Consider the following 21,483-nt stretch of genomic DNA (forward strand, 5'->3'; position numbering starts at 1 on the left):
AGCTTCCCAAAGTCCCATCCTTCCAACTGTGCCACTGTCTCAAGTGTGGAGTTGGGAAACAGGGCACAAGAACTGACTCTCCAACACCAAATGGGCTATTTTAACCTCTGAAAGAGTGGGAAAAGAACGTGGAGTAAACAGCTCCCTGCTACCCTCATACATTTCTCTCCCTCCCAACTCCCAGGAAAGGAGGACACTAAGGCTCACAGAGGGTGCGTGTGGAAGACAGAGCCAAGACTGATCTGGGTATCACATCCCTGTATTCGGTCCTGGCTGCTGGTCCAACCTCAATGACAATAACCATACTCTCCCCTTTGGTCTGTGCTAGCCAGCTGCCCAAAGGCAAATCAAAGGTTTAGTCCTAGCCCACCATGACAGCATCAGACTTTTACTGGTTTAAGATGGACTTTTCTTGGCCCTGGAGACACAGAACTAAGGACCTCAGTTCTCCTGTCAGCACCCACCATATGCAGAGCACTCTTCTAGGGGCCCTGGTGAGTTGCAAAGAACCACCCAATTCTTTCTTTTTAAAATTTACTTTTTAATTAAGAAGACCAGAGAGCTAAACGTGAGGCACAAGAGAAGGGCATGGTACACAGAGCTTTACCCAGCAGACAGGTGTCAGAGAGGGAGGATAGTGGCATAGGAGGAGCTCAAGGTCTGGGTCACACTATGATATGTGAAACATGGGCAAGTCCCAACCTTTCTAAGACTCCATTTCTTCACCATTAAAATGAGGTCAGTAACAGTGTCTACTATTAATGATATCATTATTTACCAGGGTCGTTGTGAGTATGAAACTAAATGATATGTGTAACAATCCCTGGCACAGTGGCAGCATGCTCTGAGGGCACAGTCAATGCCAGCCTTTATTATCAGACCCAACTGAACTTGCTTAAGCCTCCTCTGGCGAGAAATCAAATTCCATGCCTTACTGGTATTTTACCTGCACCCTAGGACTTAAAAGCCTTTGTTTTCTTTTAAGGGAAAGTATATTACAACATTATCAAATGTAACAAAATGCTTTCCTGTTACGTAAGACCACTGAGATAAAAAATAGTCCGTTAAATAGACATTTTAGAACCTCCACTCAGAGGCGGGTTCCACGAGGGCGGGTTTCAGCTGAGAGTAAGTTTAACAAGAGATGGAGCCACCAGAGAAAGCTAACAAAACCATGGGATGCTCTATTAGGACCACAATATGTAGAAAAAGGAAGGAGGTTATATCTGAAGAAACCAGGAATCCACAGTCTATAAAGAAGGGCTTGGGCAATAAAAGGGAAGATAGCTGTCTTCAAGTACTTAAAGGGTTGAACATGTGGTGGAAGAGACTCACTAAGTAAATCCAAAGGGTCAAAGACTGTAGTTTCCTGTGAGGAAGAATGTTCTCAGGCTAACAGAGAGGTCCCCCACGTAAGAAGGGATCTCACTGGTGGGCACACTGGAAAACCCTGCGTCCTTTCCTATCTGAGCATCTGTAATCCTAATGTCTTGTTTGGACACCAGAAATAAACATAAGTGGAAATCAAAACAGTGGAGTTCGTGTGTGTGCAAGCATTTCTCATCCTGAGAACAGCAAACCCTCGAGAGAGTAATGTGGGGACTCAAACTTAGTCCCTTGTTACACACACTTAGGCATTCTTATTTCATTTGAGAGATGTCTAAATTTAAAAATAAATAACAGGGCTTCCCTGGTGGCGCAGTGGTTGAGAGTCCGCCTGCCGATGCAGGGGACACGGGTTCGTGCCCTGGTCCGGGAAGATCCCACATGCCGCGGAGCGGCTGGGTCCGTGAGCCGTGGCCGGTGAGCCTGCGCATCCGGAGCCTGGGCTCCGCAACGGGAGAGGCCACAACAGTGAGAGACCCGCGTACCGCAAAAAAAAATAAATTAAATAAATAAATAAATAAATAAATAACAATCTTACAGTGTTCTTTTCTTAGAAAATAATCAGCCCAACACTACATCCAAAAAACACAAGTACAACCTGCAGCATTATTTTGAGTAACGAAGCTAAGAGTTCCACTTAGTCAAAGGCATCTCTGCTTTTTGCTCTGTTAGTCTCAGAAAACTAAACACGGGGAAAAAAATTTTAAAAGATTCTAAAAATCCAGCCACTGGGAAGAAAGTGATTCGACATTTTCTTTTCTTTGTTCTACCTGCCAAAAAAGATAAAGTGGGTTTGGAACTGAGAGAAACGACAAAAAGAAAGAAAGGGTAGAAAAAGGCATTTGAAAGAGAAGCATGAGAGTTTAGTGACATTAACCACCCAGAACCTTACTGAAATTCCAGATGTGTGACGTGCACACTTTGCTGTCTCTACCCACCTCTTCTTTTTCACCCCTGGTTAGCAGGAGGGAAGGATATAAAGGCAGAAGCACATCTTTCATTCAGCCCATTTGCTGCCTTTGAAGGCGATCACACTTGAGCCCAGGAGAACGTTAATGCTCATCACCATAGAGGCAGCTGGAACGTCAAACCCAGAACTGTGGAATCTCAAAACATGAGGCACCTGTGACAGGTTTCGGGGTGGGGGCAAGGGAGCAGAGAACCAAGTTACCAGGCAATGCCGGTCTTCAGAAGCTCTTCTGAAGCAATTCATATTCTTAAATTCTCAGCTTTTTTTCCTTTCAGAAGATGGAGACAATTACTAATTCTTTGGAGCTAAATGAATTCCTTCTGTTCACAGAAGACATTATACCAGACTTCACAGCCCTCAGACCCAGTGAGAAATGAAGGATCTACTAAAGGACATACAATCAGGTGTAGATACCTACATTATAAAGTGTGGCTTTCACCTGAACTGGAGAAAGCAATCTTTGTCCTAGATCACAGGGTATTTCGTTGTAATCCTATCCTTCCAGTACTGTTAGACTGGGGAGACTAATAAGTAAGCAGGGTGCTAAGTGCTACCATATCCACTTTATACTCCAGGAGAAGTGGAAATGGAGGAGAAGCGGCACCTAACCCAGCCTGAGGGGTCAGGGAAGGCTTCCTGAAGGTGGGGGGCACCTGACATGAAGCTGAAAGGCAAGTAGGCATTGTCCTGATGAAAGCGGAGAGGGCTCTTTCTTTTCCAAGAGGCACAGAGGAAATCCAGGAGGACCAAGGTCAGTAGCCTGGGTAATGCTGTCATTTCAGAACTGGTCTAAAGACTTGGGGACCACAAAAGGGCCAGAGAGACAGAGGGCTAAGGAGAATTTCAAGGCAGGAATGGCTCACAGTGTGACTGGATGCAGCTCAAGCCAGGAGAGGGTCAAAGGCCTGGACTTGGCTAATCATAAAGGGCCTTAAGTGCCCTATGCCCTAGACATTTCAGGGAAGTGGCAGTGACAGAGGCCAGAGCACAGAGGCTGGAGCTGAGGAGGCGAGGAAGTAGAGATGGTGGATAAAGCTACTCACAGGAAGCTTGGCTGAGAACAGGGAGGGAGCTAACAGGAAATACAGCATCAAATTTTCTTTGCCAGCCTGAACCTCTGCTCTGAGCTCCAGACTCACTTCCGTCTTGAATTCCTTTTCCCTTACCCACCGCATCCAATATACCCTGTGACCTTCCTTCCACCCATTCACCATACAACAGCCAGAGTAGTCTTTTTAAGCTATAAATCAGCCCATCTTGCCCCCACGCAAAGTGTACAACGGTTTCCTGCTGCCCTTAGAATAAAATCTCATCCTCCGGCCATGACCTGTACATGCTTGTGCGACCTGGGCCCTGCTTCCCTCCCCAGCACCTTCTCCCGCACCCTCCCTCCTGCTCAGCATGGACCAGGCTGGCCTCTGTTCAGTCCCCAAACCCTCTAAGCACTTTTCTGCCTTAGGATCTTTGCTCAGGCTGCTCCCTCTGCCTGGAATGCTCCTCTCTTGCCCTCCCTCCTCCAACCCAAGCAGCCAAAGGGTGAATCACCTATAAAGGAACAGCCACCACAGAGGTGCTCCCCTCCCCCACCCCAGGGGTTCCCCTCAAGCCTACTTCAGAGTCCAGGTTCTCAGGTTCTCCAGGTGGGATATTTCCTGGCTCTCACCGCCAGGGGCTCTGATGTCAAAAACCTCAAGTCCTAGCTCATTTCTCTGCTGCCTATTAATTGGGTGTCTCTTGTCAAGGCACCACCTCACAGGGTCTGCCTCCCCAGCTGTTAGGAAGCTCATCTCAGAAGGTGTGTAGACACCCGGGTTCTCGCCCACCTGTCTCCCCCCGCCCTGGGGGCCCTCTCTCCTACCTTTGTGGTGCCCCGCCTGCCTTCATGGGGAACAGTCCTGGGCCCCTCAGCCCTTCCCCCTTCCCCAGCTCTGTCTCTCAAGGCAGGAGGAGTGTCCTCTCCATTCTGTCCTAGGCTCCACAGGTCCTGCCTCACTCTTTTCAGCCCCCTCTACCCTTCTGTGCACACTAAAACCCACACACCCCAAATTCATCTCCATCCAGTAAATGCCTCCTCTCAACCATCTCTCCTTTGGCCTTAGTCACCAGCTCCCATCCTAGGCCTGATGCATCAAAGCCTCCCAATCATAGACATTCTCTCCCCCCACCCTGTTCCTGGACATCGATACCCAGGGCAACCATGGAAACCATGGTTTGAAGACAGCAGAGCATCCACCAGTCTGGGCCCGCCCCCCACCTCCATGGCTGATTGGATTTGAAATGAGCATGAAAATGTTTTAAGCCACTGAGATTTCAGCAGGGTTTACCTGTTACAGGAGCTAGCATTTCTCTATGTAATACAGGCTGAATTTAGATAGTTGAAGAGAAGGGGACAGGACTCTAGTGGTAAAGAAGAAAGGTTATACAAACGCCTGGCTCTAGGATTATTCGTGGCCTGATGACACCAGCTCCATTTATATACTCCTTATCCTCTTCAAAATACTTTAAAATACGTTTTCTCATCTGACACAACCATCATCATCATCACTTATCATTGGTGTTGTTATAATTAACAGTTTACAAATGAAGAAGCGGACTGAGAGACGTTAAGGGGTGTCCAAGGTCCCATCGCTAGTAAACGGAGGAACCAAGATTGGACCACAGGACTCCTGACTCACAGTCCACTGGCAGCTCCCCCGCAGCATCCAGTCTCGCAAAGCCACACTCCGGTGCTACAAGAGACACTCTCGGCTAAAGTACACAAGGGTGCTGGAATCAAGCAAGGAAAGATAGGGAGTCTGGCAGAATTGGTTAAAGGCAGACTGGAGGACTTTATAAACATCAGACTGCGGAGTATAACTTTCATTCAATAGACAATGGGCAACAATAATCAGCCTCCACTTTCAAGTCTCACAGCAGTAATTTTATACCTTTACCTCTGTCTTCAAAGACCTTACTGCACCCTCTCCCCTTGGCTATCAGATGTTGCCAGAGGTCCACTTTACAAAGAAAATAGAAGCTTTTATGAGGGCAAAACTTCCAGCCCCCTAGCTTCTATAGACATACCTGTATCCCCAAATAGCCTTTCCCCTTTCCATACCAAGTGAAAGAGGCATCCCTCCTCTGGTAAAACTACTGACCCTGTGCACATCTCTCTATCCATGGAGGAAACCTTGATCAATCGTTTGTCCTTTCTCTCCCTTCTTCCTTTCTTCTAGCTCTGTTTCTTCAGCCTCTGAACATGCTAGAACCCCTCACATCCTAAAATCATCCCTTCCTCAGGAAGTTCACAGCCCCTTCTCCTCATACGTCATAACTGAGCTCCTTAAGAAGCAGCAGCAGCAAACATGCACCTCCACTTCATCACCCGAGGTCCTCTATTCCACCCACTGTAATGAATTATGACACTGAAACAGTCACCTCTGATACCTCCTAAGAGCTAGGTTCAATGGACAGACAGCAACATTTCTCTCGACCTTTATATGGGACTTGACAGTGCTGCATTCTTGAAATTCTCCCTGGCCATGATTTCCATGTCCACTCTCTCCTTCCTCCTCTCTGTCTGCTCTTTCTTGGTTTCCTTTACTGGCTCCTCTTCCTCTGCCTCTCCCCTAAATGTTAGTGTTTCCTAGGATTCCATTTTGATACCTCACCTTACCTTACAAACTCTGTTCTCTCTTTCTGAAATCACCCACAAACACAGCTTCAACTGACAGCTATAGACTAGTGACTTCCAAATTTACATCCCTTCAGTCTAGACCACTCATGTGATCTCTCCACACCCTGGCTACATTTGCCTGCCGGTATCTCCCCATGGATTCCATGGGCGCCTCAAATTCAACACAGCTAAAACCAAACCACTAAGCATCTTGCTTACCACACTTGTTCCACCTCTTTGTGCATTGATAATGACAGCATTTGTTGAGTACCATATCCGTCTTGGTTCTCCAGGAAAACAGAACCAAGGGGGGTGTGTGTGTGTGTGTGTGTGTGTGTGTGTGTGTGTGTGTGTGTGTGTGTGTGTGTGTGTGTGTGTGTGTGTGTGTGTGTGTGTGTGTGTGTGTGTGTGTGTGTGTGTGTGTGTGTGTGTGTGTGTGTGTGTGTGTGTGTACATGCAAATTAAGAGATTTATTTTAAGGAACTGGCTCACATGATTGTAGGGGCTTGCAAGTCTGAAATCGGAAGAGAAGACCAGCAGGCTGGAAATGCAGGCCAAAGTTGATGCGCAGTCTTGGACTTAAACAGGCACTCTGGAGTCAGGGTCCGGCCCTCTCACCTCTACATCCACAGCACCCTACACAATGCCTGACACATAGGAGAAGCTCCATAAATGTTGGCTGATGACCAACTGGGTATAAAACGAAATGCTTTTATTCATTTATTTATTTTTGGCTGCGTTGGGTCTTTATTGCCACGTGCGGGCTTTCTCTAGTTGCAGCGAGCGGGGGCTACTCTTCATTGCGGTGCGCAGGCTTCTCATTGCAGTGGCTTCTCTTTGTTGTAGAGCATGGGCTCTAGGCACGCAGGCTTCAGTAGTTGTGGCATGCAGGTTCAGTAGTTGTGGCACACGGGCTTAGTTGCTCCATGGCATGTGGGATCTTCCCGGACCAGGGCTCAAACCCATGTCCCCTGCATTAGCAGGTGGATTCTTAACCACTGCACCACCAGGAAAGTCCCCGAAATGCTTTTAAATGCGAATGGGACAAAATGATGTAGAAGGCACTGAATTGTGATGAAGAAGAATCAGGAAACTTGAACAAGGGCTGGGCTGTAAATCAAGATACAGCCCTTCCGGGGCATTCACTTGCCAGAATTACCTGACCACTATCCCTACAACCAAATGGGGGACCCTCACATTGAAAGTAGCACATCAGTTCCAACTTGAATGTCTCAACAACCCTGTGAAGTTGGTGTGGCCAAGAAAAGGCCACATTTTATGAGTAATTTGAGGCTCAGAAAAACTAAGGGTCATGTCTAGGTTGCTACAGAAAATATCTACAATGAAGGGTCTTAGTTTTTCAGTGACAGGTATAAGGGGACCATAAAAACAACAGAAGGTCAGAACCAAAAAGGACCCACGCAGTTCAAAACTCTTTATCAAAATCTGCAAAAACTAAAAGTATCTTCTACTACTTACAAGGGATACTTTTTATTTTATTATGATTATTATTCAGATACATTTCTGTCTTACTGTACTATAATCCCATGGTATATATTAGATTATTAGCACTGTCACATATACGTTGTTGTAGTTATATACTAAATACCTAGAGGCACGTACTGCTTTCTGAAGTAACTGCCAGATGTATTAAATCTGTCGTTCTTCAGGGATGACTAGGTAGTCTGTATTAACTCCAGGCGCCAAAAAACCGCTGGTTTTTAAATTTATTATTAATAAACATTAGAATTAGTGAAATATTAATAATATACAGCCCAAATATTATATTCGGTGATTTTCTGAAGCCATGGAGTAGTGGAAACTCTCCATTAGCTATTCCTACTGAACAAAGCTGATTACCCCCACCTATATTTGCATATATAGTAACTTGACCTTTTCAAAACTCTTATTTATGTACTGTCATTTAAGTATGATAAAACTCTTATAAACCTTTTTAAAAGGTGTTTCAGTCCAGTTGACAGAAAAGAGAGGCAAACGTCTAACGTCATGTAATTGATAAAAGGCAAAAGCAGGACTGGACACCAGGCCTTTCCACCTCCGCCTACCGTTACACTACAAAGCTACGGTGGCTTCCTGGCCATGGAGCTGCCAGACTGTCAGTGATATGAGGCCAGAGGGAGACCACGTCTGACTTGCTCCCAACAGTGTCTAGCACAGTACCTGACACACAGTAGACACATAAAAAGTACATTACTGGTGAGCAACTGAATTCATTTTCTTAGAGTTGCTTTAGTCACCTGCATGGTAGTTTGGGACATACAGCATTGCCAAATATCTTGGCTTTTAAAATGCTACTGGCATTATCAGGAATAAGCAAAAAGTACTATCTTTTCAAAACTGTATGTGTTGATTCCCAAAGGGATCAGAATTCTGAGCCAGGGCCCCATTTCAGCACAAAAGGTAGCAAGTTGTATGTTTTTCAGCTTCCTAGAAAATTAAGTGTTGGCTTGATGGAGCAAGTGGGAGATTGAAACTAGAGTCTTCTCGTGGGAAAGAAAAAACTGCAAGGTCTCTGGCATAATATAACCATTTGCAAGGCTGGTACAATGGTCCAGCTGTCGCTAACTTACCACGGCAAGAAATGGGCTTGCTAAAGGAGTGTGGATTCACCCAGAAGGACACACATCAACACGACAGAATCTGTGGCACGAAGATGCAGGTCTGAGGCAGGACAAGCCCAGCAACAAGGAACACAGAGGCTTGGGGCAGGAAGAAAAATTCTGGGCATGGCTTCACAGCCTTCCTGTAAAACCCCACGTGCTCAGCCATGCTAGAGCAAGGAAGAACAAGAAGAAGCTGGCCGCCTTCAGTTTATTATGGTGTTCAAGAGGCCTCCTAACCCGGCAGACGATTCCTTTCCTATGAAGTTCTCACCAGTATCACTTACAGCTCCATCTTCCCCCAGTTCCTAAACCACACATCCAAACATATGCCTTCCATTGTCATTCAGATTGTCTAGTCACCACCACAGCACTGTATTTCCATTTCTTCAGGGATTTGAGATATCCACTGTGATTCCAAGATCACCTTTAAGGGCTTCCATAAAAGCACTTCCCCATCATACATTCCTTAATACTTCATATCTTACTTACAGAGACAAGTTATTCAAAATAATTAAGGCGTGAGGCATTCTGAATGAGTGAGTCATTTAGATAACTGAACGCTAATCCATTAAGCACCGAAATATTTCTATAGGCTTGCTAAAATAAATGATGCCTTAGTAAACAAAGAATATAAAAAATAGTTCAAAATTCTATCCAACTTTCAAGATCCAGTCTGATTACAAACATTCCCTGAAAGCATCCTCCAACCCCCTCTTGCCACCTCTACCCACCACCAGAAATAACCTCTCTTTTGCTGTGATCCCACATTTTGATTATACCTCCTTTGCAGCTCACTGCATGGTCTGCTTGAGGTTAGAGATTTAAATGCACCTTGTCTAACTTAAAAAAAAAAAAAGTTCCTGGAGACCAGAGACCTTCTTTTTAATACCAAGGTGCCTAGTTCAAGGCAGGCCTACAAACACTTCACAAACTGAAATACTCTTAGTGATTCAGACGTTGTAAAGGGCACCATAACACAGCAGAGCCTTCCAGGGTTCCCGAGGTCTGGAGGGCAGGGAAGTGTGACATTAGAGAATATGTTAGTATCATTAAAATCCTCTTTGGCCTCTGTCAGTATTTCTCAGCTTTAGAGAAAGTGTTTTTCTACAAGGTAAAAATACTCTAAATTCCTGTTTGTTTGGGTTTTTTTCCTAAAAGGGAATTAGTTAATCTCAACTTGCAAACAGAAAGCTCTGGTGGAGCTGGCATTGCTAAACCTCCACTGGTCTCAAGATGTGCATTCGAATGGCTGTCTGCAGTTCAGCAGGGAGATGAGACAGCGCATGGAAGGACGTGATAAGTGACAGGAATATAGCCAAGATGCTATGCCATGTTTGACATCCAGTTCACCAGTCTGAAAGCCAGACTCCTCAGTCTGGAAATAAGGAACAGAGCACACGATCGAGCAATTAAAGTTTCAGGCTCAAGGTCCAAAGCAACCACTTCTAGCAGGGTAACAACATTGTTTTCCCAAAGCTTTAGTGTTTGGGCATGACAAAACAGGTGGTAAGTATAGTTCAATATTCCAAACACTCAACTCAAACCCTCCTCACCAGCAACAAGGGATTCTAAGTGGTCAGCCCAGGATGGTGAACTCCAAGTTCCCTCCCCAGCAGCTATTCTCTTGCAGGATTCCTTTTCCTTGTCATGGAAACAAACAGAATTTTCTTCATAAAAATAGGGAGGGCTTCCCTGGTGGCGCAGTGGTTGAGAGTCCGCCTGCCGATGCAGGGGACACGGGTTCGTGCCTCGGTCCGGGAAGATCCCACATGCCGCGGAGCGGCTGGGCCCGTGAGCCATGGCCGCTGAGCCTGCACGTCAGGAGCCTGTGCTCTGCAACGGGAGAGGCCACAACAGTGAGAGGCCCGCGTACCGCAAAAAAAAAAAAAAAAATAGGGAGAATGGGGTGGTAGGGTTGCTGGTATCATGATATTAAGTATCTAGGCATGTTCGCAGCCCCTCAGGGATAATAACTGCTCTTGTCTTTGCCTTGTCATTGAGTAAAGGGTTTTTTAATCCAGTATCTTCAGAGACAGAACTGCGTCACATAAGTTAATTGTACTGATAACTGAAGCACTAAAACATGCAAGATTAGAACAGAAAGCTTTCTAAATTCAATCGTATTACTTCCTTCTCAAGCTTTCTGAACTAACCAAACCATAATTTGACCTATTCCTGCTGAACAGGATAGCAATTATGATTAATTAATGTATTCGGAGACCACAGAGGCAAACAAGACTGTTTCCTCTATGAATGTCCCCAAACTGCTGTACTTTGAATTATTTTGTGGAGAGTTTTTGTCTCTGTCATCACCAGCTGTCTCTTCCTGCTTTCGTCAGGGGGTTTGCCTCTAATGGAGGGTCTCTTAATTCAGTGCATCTGGTATCAGCTAGACCTGGAAAGGCAAGCTATTAAGAGTCACCGGCTAAGGCTCTCTCTCACCAGCCTCACTTCAGACCCCGGCAGTCGGCCTCCAGACCCCGTGTTCTTACCCACTACAGGCACATTTCCCAAACTTGCCTAATTATAAAGGACTACCAGGTGTGTGTGTGGAGGGCGGAGTGTTAAAATGCACATTCTCAGACTCCTGTCCTAGAAATTCTAATTCAGTGGGCCTGGGGTGGAGCCCTGGAATCTGTGTTTTTAACACAGACCCTCAGATGATTTCCATGACCAGGTTTAGAAACACAAATCTATATGCCATCCATGCTGCCCACCTAGAATTGGGACTCCTTCAGAAGCATAATGAACCTGGGCCAAGGCCAACTTCTTCCAAAGAGACCTTGCAACCCACAAAGCTTCCAGGTCACTGCTCTGCCAATGCCCTGATCCTCTGCAGCTCCTGCAGGCTGGTCATCACACCTCTTCTCATTGCCAGTATGTCATTCACCGAAGATTTGGCACGCCTTCCTTCTCTCCACCCCAAATGTCCCGCCACCCTTTTGATGGCTTGGATAACCACATGGATGACCCAAACAACACTCGAGCCTCAGTTACTTGACCTTCTTCACTGAGTTCGCTTCACTTCAGCCACTTATTTCTGTGGCAAAACCCAGGTGCCTGTCATGTCCAGTAATTAATTGCTCCAACTCTGAAATCTTCCACTCACATGTCACTCTCTAACCACATCCTCCTATTACTCCATCGCTCCAATACATCCACTGCTTGATTTCATCCACACCTCTGGTCCTTTTCTCATCCACGTGCAGCAGAGACCCCCTTACTGCTCGTGTTAATCACTCCCTGCTCAACACCCTCAGTTCCTCTGCTCCACTGTCCTTCCGCTGCTCACCCCCAGCAAAATTCAACCCTGGCTCAGTCAGCTATATGTCTTCTTTGCTCCTAAACCCAGGCAGCTGAATGCTCCTGGCGCCCTGATCAATCCACGGTCTCTTACCTCAACAGAGCCCTGCATACTGCCGAGAGGTCATGGACGTTGCCCCAAGTTCACTCTTCCTCTTCCTGACCTCAGCTGTACGTCAAATCTCCTTGTTTTTCCTCTGACCTCTTCCCTCTTACTCTTAGAGGACAACCTCACCCTCTATTTCACAAAGATGATGGAAGTCATCAGACTGGCACTTGCTCTTAAGTCATCCCACCAGAAAATGCAACTGTGCCCAGATATTCCATCATAAGGGCTGCCAAGCCCATCCATGCCTGTGCTGGGCCTACTGTTTGCTTGGTTATTTGAAGTAAACTCCCTGGTGATAATCATAACTGAAGTAAGCTGTAACGGTGGTGAATGGGGAAAAAAAATAGCCAGCCTCTCAAAGGATCCCTCTACCCTGAGAATCTTTTTAAGATTGGGAGGAGTTTAAAAAGAAAAAGAAGAAAACAAAACTATCTTACCTACAAGCATTGAACAAGTTTAAATACAAACATAAAGTTGCCTACATCAATAGAATGATTATAAATCCCAAGCCAAATAGTTAATTGCCTGATAATTTTTATAAACTCAAAACCAGAGTCACTGAAACACTACTGTTAGTTATGGTTTCTGTTTTTCACTCTTAACCAAACTCTAGTTTATTGATGGGGCTAAAAGTCTTTTCCTAACTTTTTTTTCCTCCTTATAATATTAATATTGATAGCTAACATTGACTGTTTTTTGCGTATAATTATGCTACTCACAATGACCCTGTGAGATAAGAACTATTATTTTTCTCCATTTCCAGCTGAAAAAAACAGACTTAGACATGTTAAGGAATTTGCCCAAGAGCTTGCAGCTAGAAAGTGGCAAAGGTAAAAGTAAAACACAGAGCCCAAACACAAACTCATCTCTGTTCTTTGGCACAGTGGTTATCAACAGAAACTTCCCAGGAAATGCACCACCCTAACCCAAGCATTTTTTTTTATACTCCAATATATGCTCAGAAACACAAACATGAGGAACCACCCAATATTAATATCACCGCATATTCCACATTCATTCACTCATTCCTACATTCATATCAGAAGGCAGCAGTGAATCAAAGGGAAGCAATGAATTCTACAGTCCGATCATACAGATCCAAATTCTAGCTCCGCCACTTTCTTAGCTGCCATATTTTAAAAGTTACTTCTCTAAGCTCAATTTTCTCAAAACAAAAAAACCCCCCAAATGATAATATAATAATGATGGTAATATAATAATATAATGATGGTAATATAATAATATAATGGTAATATAATAACCATCACCACCTTAGTAGGTTCTCCCAGAGATTTAGAGATAATGCACGAACACACTTAGCCACGGACCTGGCACATAGTCTCAAGAAAGGTTAGCTGTTATAATAATTCTTATCATTCAGAAGGTACTGGGGACCTGCAGCTGGTGGAGTCTAGGCAGAGCACAGTGCCCAGACTGGACCATAAACAGGCCAAGGCTGTCCCTGCCCTCTTGGTCTTGCAGTCTACTGGAGTAGACAATAAAGAAGGAAACAAACATATGAATGAAATACTTGGAATTTTAGTGAAGTGCTAGCAGGAAATGAACACGTACTGAGAGGGGGACAATGGGGAGGAAGCTACTGTAAAGGGGTGATCAGGGAAGAGGCTCCTCTGAGGAGGGACATTTTTGCTGAGCCCAGATGTTGGAGAAGGACCTTCCACAAGAAGAGTCGGGGGAACAGTGTCGGACAGAGGGAAGGGCTGTACAGAAGAGGAGAAGAACTTGGCATTGAGAGGAACCGATGATGCTCCCACCTGACAGGAGCGCAGCGAGTGAGAAGCGGAGCAGAGAGGAGACAGAGGCCGGCACCTGAGTAAGTGTGCACGTGGGTCTGAGGGCGGTAGGGAGCCTCGAAGTGGGCAGGGGATGAGCAGGGTGACAGGGACTGGTAGGCTCACTGGCTGCTGGCAGGAGAACGGGTTAGCGAAGGCAGGAGTGGATGCTGGGAGACCAGGTGACAGGCAGGAACAGTCATCCAGCTGAGAGAAGACAGTGGCTGGATTAGGAGGACGGAGGGAAGGGAGGATCTGAAGTACCTGGAAGCTAGGCCGACAGGCCACGCTGACGGACTGGAGGTAGGGTGAGGAATCGGGAAAAATCCAGGTCAACTTTCAGGTCTCTGGCGAAACGATGAATGGACAGTAATGACATTGAGACAGGGAAGGCTCAGGGCAGGGGAAAGCTGGATGAGAGAGGGGAGAGGGGTCAAGAATGAGGAATACAATTTTGGAAGTTTGAGGGGGAGATTGAGCAATCGATTTTGGACACCTGAAGTTTGGGATCACTGTGAGGCTGCCAGGAGAGAGAGAAGGGGGGCGGTACGTAAAAATGTAAGTCTAGGGCTTCCCTGGTGGCACAGTGGTTGAGAGTCTGTCTGCCAATGCAGGGGACACGGGTTCGTGCCCCTGTCCGGGAAGATCCCACGTGCCGCGGAGCTGCTGGGTGCGTGGGCCATGGCCGCTGAGCCTGTGCTCCGCAACGGGAGAGGCCGCAACAGTGAGAGGCCTGCGTACCGCAAAACAAAAAAAACAAAAACAAAAAAAAAAATGTAAGTCTAGAACCAAAGAAGGGTCCAGGCAGGAGGTGTTACTGAGGTAGTCATCTGCATCCAGAGGGTAATCAAGCCCTGGGAATGGATGAGATCACTTAGGAAGAGACTATGATGAGAGAAGGGAGGGAGCCAAGCGAGAAAAGAGAAGAAGTAATACCAAATCAGGTCGGTAATCTAAAACGAAATGTGGTAATGTAGCCCATACAAAACCACACAGAACTGCCCCGACTATGTGCTTGATAAATGCCCGTGGAACAAAGAAAAATTAATTAACACACTCCCTTTAGGCCTTAAAAGAATAAAATTTTTCATTTAGGATTTTTTTTCCCAAGTTCTCATATGTTTGAGGCATAAGAAAAAAGATTTTGAAGGTTTGGATTGTGTTCAAAGGAATTCTTTTCCTTTAGAGCAAAAAGCAAGGATTCTTTTCAAAAACTCACTGAAATTAAAGATTGCCTACTTGAAATATAAGCTTTTAGAAAGCTTACACTCACACTATATTCTCTCTCTAAAAATTCTACCCCAATATACAATTTTTCCCTTCCTTATAATGAAAATGCAATTATATGTTCTATTACAGATGTCATTTCATCCTGAAAGATGAAGCTGGTACTTTCAAACAGTTCAAGAGTCACGTGAGAGTTGTAAAATGCTCAAGAGATCAAGGATTTATTTTAAAATGTTTAAAAAAAAAAAAAACTTAAGTTACCTGCTAGGCCATCCAAAAACTGATAACCAGGGAATTGAAAAGGATAAAACTGCCAGGAAAATAAGTAAATATAACAGCTACTCCTCAAATGAAAATGCATTAAAGCTGTAATTATATCTCTGGGTATCTATTGACACAGAAAACTCACTATCCTCTTGAGGCTAATACTATCACTACGAACTACCAGACTGAAATCATAGCAGTAAACACAACTGAGATACTTTATACGTTTCAAAGTTTTCCAATGTAACACAAGGTATAATGCATAAGAAGGAGAGTCAGTAACATTTGCCAAAACTGTTCCTTCCCTCAACTGTTCAAGTTAAATCAAGATTGTAATTCTTTTTAAGATCATAAGCCTCACTTTGTAAAATTCTTCTCCTCAGATATGTAAAGGAGAGGACTATCCTGACTTTTAAAGGATTGTTATCCCACTTCATGATATAGCAATCTAAAAGCCTAGGAGGAAAAAAATAAATGGTTCTGATGAACCTACAGGCAGGACAGGAATAAAGACACAGACATAAAGAATGGATTTGAGAACATGGGGAGGGGGCAGGGTAAGCTGGGACGAAGTGAGAGAGTAGCATGGACATATACACACTACCAAATGTAAAATAGATAGCTAGTGGGAAGCAGCCACATAGCACAGGGAGATCAGCTCAGTGCTGTGTGACCACCTAGAGGGGTGGGTTAGGGAGGGTGGGAGGGAGACGCAAGAGGGAGGGGATATGGGGATACATGTATATGTATAGCTGATTCACTTTGTTAGACAGCAGAAACTAACACACCATTGTAAAGCAATTATACTCCAATAAAGATGTTAATAAATAAATAAATAAATAAAATAAAAGCCTAGGAGGCTACCAGGAAGGTTACATGCATGGATGGGTAATAAGCATTCATTCATTCAACAAATATTAAGCACCAAAATGGGTCAGGTCCTCTCTGGGCCCTTGAAGATACACCAGTGAAAAAAGCCTCACACTTCCAGATTAATCGAGGGAAAGAGACAATAAACCAACAAATAAATAGGTATTTGCCAAGTGTGGTAAGTGCCATGAAGAAAAGTAAGGTTGGTTAAGGAGGACAGGGGAATGGGGTGTATCCTCCACAGAGTGGTCAGGGAAAGGCCTTAAAAGGTTACACTGGAGCAGAGCCTGAGGGAAGAAGAATCATGGTGTCCAGGGAACAGAGTTCCAAGCCGACGCAATAGCAAATGCAAAGGCGAGGAGGCTGGCGCATGCTTGAAGTTTTTAAGGAATAGCAAAAAGATCTGTCTGGCAAGGCTGGAAGTGAGGACACAGAGGTAGCCTTGTAGACCAAAGCAAGGACTTCAGATTTTACTTTAAGATGTGACGCTGTTGGAGCTCTCTAAGCAAAGGACCTAATCTTTTTAAAAGGCTCAAAAAAGGAACAAGTTCTTATTAAAACAAGACATACCTCTCACAATCTATTTATAAGTGTAAAAAAGCAGACAATAAAACAATCTTATGGTAAAGCAGCATTTCTGTAAGAAAAAAAAATACATATGGGAACAAAAGACTAACGGGATAAATACCAAACTATGGTTTACTATGGTTTGTGGGATGGTGGGTTTTTTCTTATGCTTTTCTTAGGTGTTTTTTTTCCCCTAGTTTTCTGCCTTAAACATGAGTTATTTTTGTAATTTTTGATGTTATCTTAGAAAAGAAAAAAACCCACTCCCACATGAGACTGCCCTAGTCTGAAATCTTAGTTAAATATGACAAAAAAAAAAAAAATGGGGACCATTTTCTCCCCAAATTACCCTGCTTCCCATGCAATGTTTTCCTGTTAGGAAGCACTGTACAAATCAAGCGCCACGCAATGTATCAAGGTCACAAAACCAACTTGGTTAATATGTTTATCATTACATAGCAGCTCTGTCCTCTACAGCAACTTTGATACCATCTTTCCAAGGCAGCAACAGAAGGGCCCTTTTCATTAATTTCCTAACACTCTTAGCTACTACTATGCCGCTTCTGGATTTTTCCACTGTATGTCTCTTAGAAACAAATTAAGCCCGAATAAGTTGTTCCAGCTAATGAAGTGCGCTTTTGGCTCTTTCCCCGTGGTTGAGAATTATCCGGCAAAATACCAATTGTTTTAGGACGCATTTTCTCTTAGTTTTGAAATATGCAATACGAAGTTACTGCAAATAAAGAACATAAAGATAACAGCATACAAGAGCATGTATAAATGGAAACTACTGTAATTCTTCTTAAAATTGAGGATGTGTGGAGGTCTCATGAATAAACATACTATACGTCCACATGACACAGATAAAGACGGAAAGGAGTGTGCCCTCCCTCCTCCTCTACACCCCCCTCCCCCCGCCCCACCACATAACATTTTCTCGCAGGGCAAAAGCCCAGGGCAATCACTGCTCAGAAATGCAAACCACGCAACTCAAAATGACTCAAGCTCTCAAAACACTTTCCACCTAAGCTCCTCATCCCACCCACTCCTCAATCACTTCCGACAGGCTTCTCTGAATGGAAATCCCAAACTGGGAAGGTTTAGCAAGCCCCCAAACTCTGCTCACATGCCACCTGCGGCATCCGGGGAGCCAGAGCCCAGCTTCGCTGCCTTCTCGAGGGCAAACACCGGTCCCAGGATGGAGAAGTCTACTGCACCCATAGTGGCTCGAGTCCCTGCTCAGCTGCCTCCCTGGCCGAACGGACCAGAGCCTGGGGCTGCCCCCATCCCCGCAGGACGCAGCCGGCCCGAGGGACTTGGAGCAAGCGGCTCTCGGCCTCCCGGCATCTCCGCCCCACGTTGGTCAGGCCGCCCCCCGCGCTCCCCTCCCGGCGCTCGGGCGCACAGTTGGTGCTCACAGCCGGCGCACACGGGGACACGCACCCTCACATGGTCCGGCGGGCATCTGCGGACACCCCCACTGCCCCGCCACAACCCCCTCGTTGCAGCCGTGTGGCCCGCGGGGGCTACTCGGACCCCCGGGAGCGGCGGCGGCGGCACCCTCACGCCTCCAGGGTGCCCGAGCCAGCAGCGAGGTCGGGAGGGGGGGGGGGGTGCTGACAGATGGGGCGGAGGGAGGGGCTTCGGGGGGAAGGGGCGGAGCGTCCCAGCCAGGGGGTGCTGGCGGCTGACAGAAAGACCCGGGGCAGCCGGCGGGAGGGGGTGGCGGACGCTGCGGGCAGGGCCGGGGGCCAGGTGTGGTGGGAGGAGCTCGCGCAGACACAGGGGGCTGACAGGAGGAGACACACACACACACACGGGGACTGACAGTCGCGGGGGCACACGGGGCCGGCGGGCAGCGGCGAGCGCTCACCTGGCAGCGGCGGAGGCGCCCGCGGCCGGGCTGCTCTCCCCGCGCTCCGGGCCTCCCTCCCGGCGGGCGGGCGGCCGGCCTGCCGGCCGGCGCAGGCCCCGCGGAGGTGGAGGCGGTGGCGGCGGCGGCGGCGGCGGCGCTGGCGGCAGCGGCGGCGGCGGCGGCGGCGACGCCGGAGCCGCGGACTACTGGGCGGCGGGGACGCAGCTGCACCAACCGACTCCGGGCCGCTCGGCTCGGCTCGGCCGCACTCGGAGGCGCTCGGTTCCGCTCGGCCCCGCTCGGCTCGGCTGGGGGCGTGGCCCGAGGCCCCCCGCCCAGGTCGCCTCTGGCGCCCGGGGGGGCGGGGCTTTCGTGCGGGCGCAAGCCCCCTGACGTCGCAGAAAGCGGACCTTACCCCGGGCGCATGCGCGGGCGCCGCTCCCGCTTCTCCCCGCTTGGAGGCTGAAGGGGGCGGAGAAGGAGGGGACCGGGGGCGGATGGTGCGGTTCTGGAGGTTCCCGGCTTTTGTACTCCGTATCCTGGTCCTTCTAGAGGACCACCTGAGGAAAGCCACGGCAGGCTGTACTTTCAAAAAGATGCAGGCAGGGCAGGGACGCTGGCCCTTTCCCGGCCCCTCTGCTCCCACTCCCGTGTTTCCCAACGAGCATCGCCTGGGATTTGGTTTTTCTTTTATCCCACTAGCACAGCACCGCAATTTTTTATCTCTTCTGTTTCTTAACAACAACGACGACTTCCGATGACTGCTTTCTTAACATTAAGTCTTCAGGTACTTGAGAACTTTCAAGCATCAGTTAGCCCCCTCAGGTACAATAATGCTCTTTTTTCACAGCTTCTATTGTGGAACCTGTAACGCCTGAGGTGAGGGTGACCCTTTTCTGAGTTTTTGTCACAAGTTCCAGGCACCTTTTTTGTTATGGAGTCCATGTCTGTAGCAAATATGCCCAGAAAGTGGTCCCCACCTTTAGCATCTCTAGTCTGACATACGTAGGTTGAAATCCTGCGTCTGCATTATACTAGCAGATTAATAATTGGCTGAGTGACTTTGGATATGCTATTTAATCTCTCATCCATAAAAGAGCAATGAAAATATCAGTAATGAAGCCAATAGGAATGACTGAAAGGATTAAATAACAGCACACGTGCAGCTTTCTGCACAGTGCCTGGTGTTCAATAAACAACACTGACTTTAACTTCAGGTTGCATCATAACCTTCAGATCCTGAAAACCAGTGAACATAAACAAGTGCTGAGCAATATGTCCAACTTGACACGTCCAAAGCCAAACTGTGGAACTTGCACCTTTCAAAGTCTTCCCCACCTCAGTTAAGGTCAATTCCATCCTTCCAGTGGCTTCCACCAAACCTTTAAGTCATCCTTGACTCCTCTCTTCCTATTATATCCCACATGTAATCCAGTAGCAAAGTCTGTCAGCTCTACTTTTAAAATACCCTCATTTGAGCCCTCATCTTCTCTGTCCTGGAATATTGCAATAACTTCCAAACTGCTCTCCTTGATTCCACTCTGCTCTCATAGAACTTGTTCTCAAGCAGCCAGAGAGATTCTTTTAAATCCTAAGTCCTAAACCTATTTCCCTCCTCTAAAGCCTCCAATGGCTTCCCATCTCAGACAGAGCAAAAACCAAAAAATTTTTTTCAAGGGCCTCCAAGATCCTATTTGATCTCCCCCTCCCCCCTCCTTACACTCCCCCACCTCTCTAACTGCATCTCTGTCCACTCAACCCCTTAACTACTTTCCAGTCACACTAGCCTCCTTCTTGCTCCTGGAATGTGCAGGCTCACTCCTACCCCAGGACCTTTGCACTGAGTGTTTCTTCCCCCAAGATATCAGAAACACATATGCCCTTAATCCAAATTTCTATTCAGAAGTCACCTTCCCAGACAGACATTCCCAGAACACTCTCCTAAAACATCAAGTCCCAAGCCCCATCATTCTCTCCCATCATCTTGCTTTACTTTTCCTCGTAGCCCTTATGAGCTCAATAGCATCTGTAATGTTCTGAGAGCAGGAACTTTGTGTTATCCACCTGCAGCATCTGGAATATGGCCTGATGTTCTTAGCTGTTCAATAAATATTTTTTGAATGAGTAAGTATATATACAGTTGACCCTTGAACAACACAGGTTTGAACTGCACATGTCATGGATCTTTTTCAATAAAGACATACCACTGTATTACACGATCCATGGTTGGTTGAATCCGAGGATGTGGAAGCAGGGGTACCGAGGGCCAACTATGGGGCTTGAGCATCCATGGATGTTGGTAGCTGCAGCAGATCCTGGAAACAACCCCCCACAGATACTGAGGAACAGCTGTATATAGGATATGTTACTCCCATTTAAAATTTCATTTATTCAACAAACTTTTTCGAGCATCTATTCTGATCCAGCACTGTGGGATACAGAGATAAACAACGCACTCTCCCAACCACTAAGAACTCAGTATTTCAGAGGAGCCAGACATGGAAAGAAAGAATTCTGGAAGAAGATATGTAACACTAGATGTATGTGTCAACTGCTTTCGGAAGCAGAGAGAAGGACATCATTCGTACTACATAGGAGAGCATGGAAAGACTTCCCAGAGGAGGTGACAGTGGGGCAGGGTCTGAAGAGTAGATGAGAAGAGGACACCAGGCAGAGGAAACAGCATGCACTTGATACCAGTGTTGGGAGGTATGTGGCAAATAATGTTTATCCAGGGAGGCAAATCATTTTCCTTTAAAAAACATTTTAAACGAATTTGAGGTGATCCGTATAATAATGTCACCTGCACTCACTCACATTCTGAGGAGCTTTCTCAAGCAGAAAAGAAACTGGCAGAAGT

The 21,483-nt window shown here is 46.4% G+C and overlaps 1 protein-coding gene across 13 annotated transcripts in view; it reads right to left on the reverse strand.

Annotated features, from left to right (window-relative positions):
- ZHX3 (zinc fingers and homeoboxes 3) overlaps positions 1–21,483 on the reverse strand; it is a 145,999-nt gene that overhangs the window by 107,369 nt on the left and 17,147 nt on the right. For 2 of the 13 annotated variants that reach the window (XR_010935313.1, XR_010935306.1), the window contains exon 1: positions 18,642–18,879. The exons of 8 other annotated variants lie outside the window; for them this stretch is intronic. The gene's annotated coding sequence lies outside the window, so the exon portion shown is untranslated. Of the gene's footprint in view, positions 1–17,894; positions 18,039–18,211; positions 18,351–18,641; positions 18,880–21,483 lie in introns of those variants that run through there. 3 more of the 13 variants (XR_010935312.1, XR_010935305.1, XR_010935307.1) reach the window with 2 other exon arrangements.

This window comes from Pseudorca crassidens, chromosome 15, assembly GCF_039906515.1.
Source record: "Pseudorca crassidens isolate mPseCra1 chromosome 15, mPseCra1.hap1, whole genome shotgun sequence".
NCBI classification, from domain to species: domain Eukaryota; kingdom Metazoa; phylum Chordata; class Mammalia; order Artiodactyla; family Delphinidae; genus Pseudorca; species Pseudorca crassidens.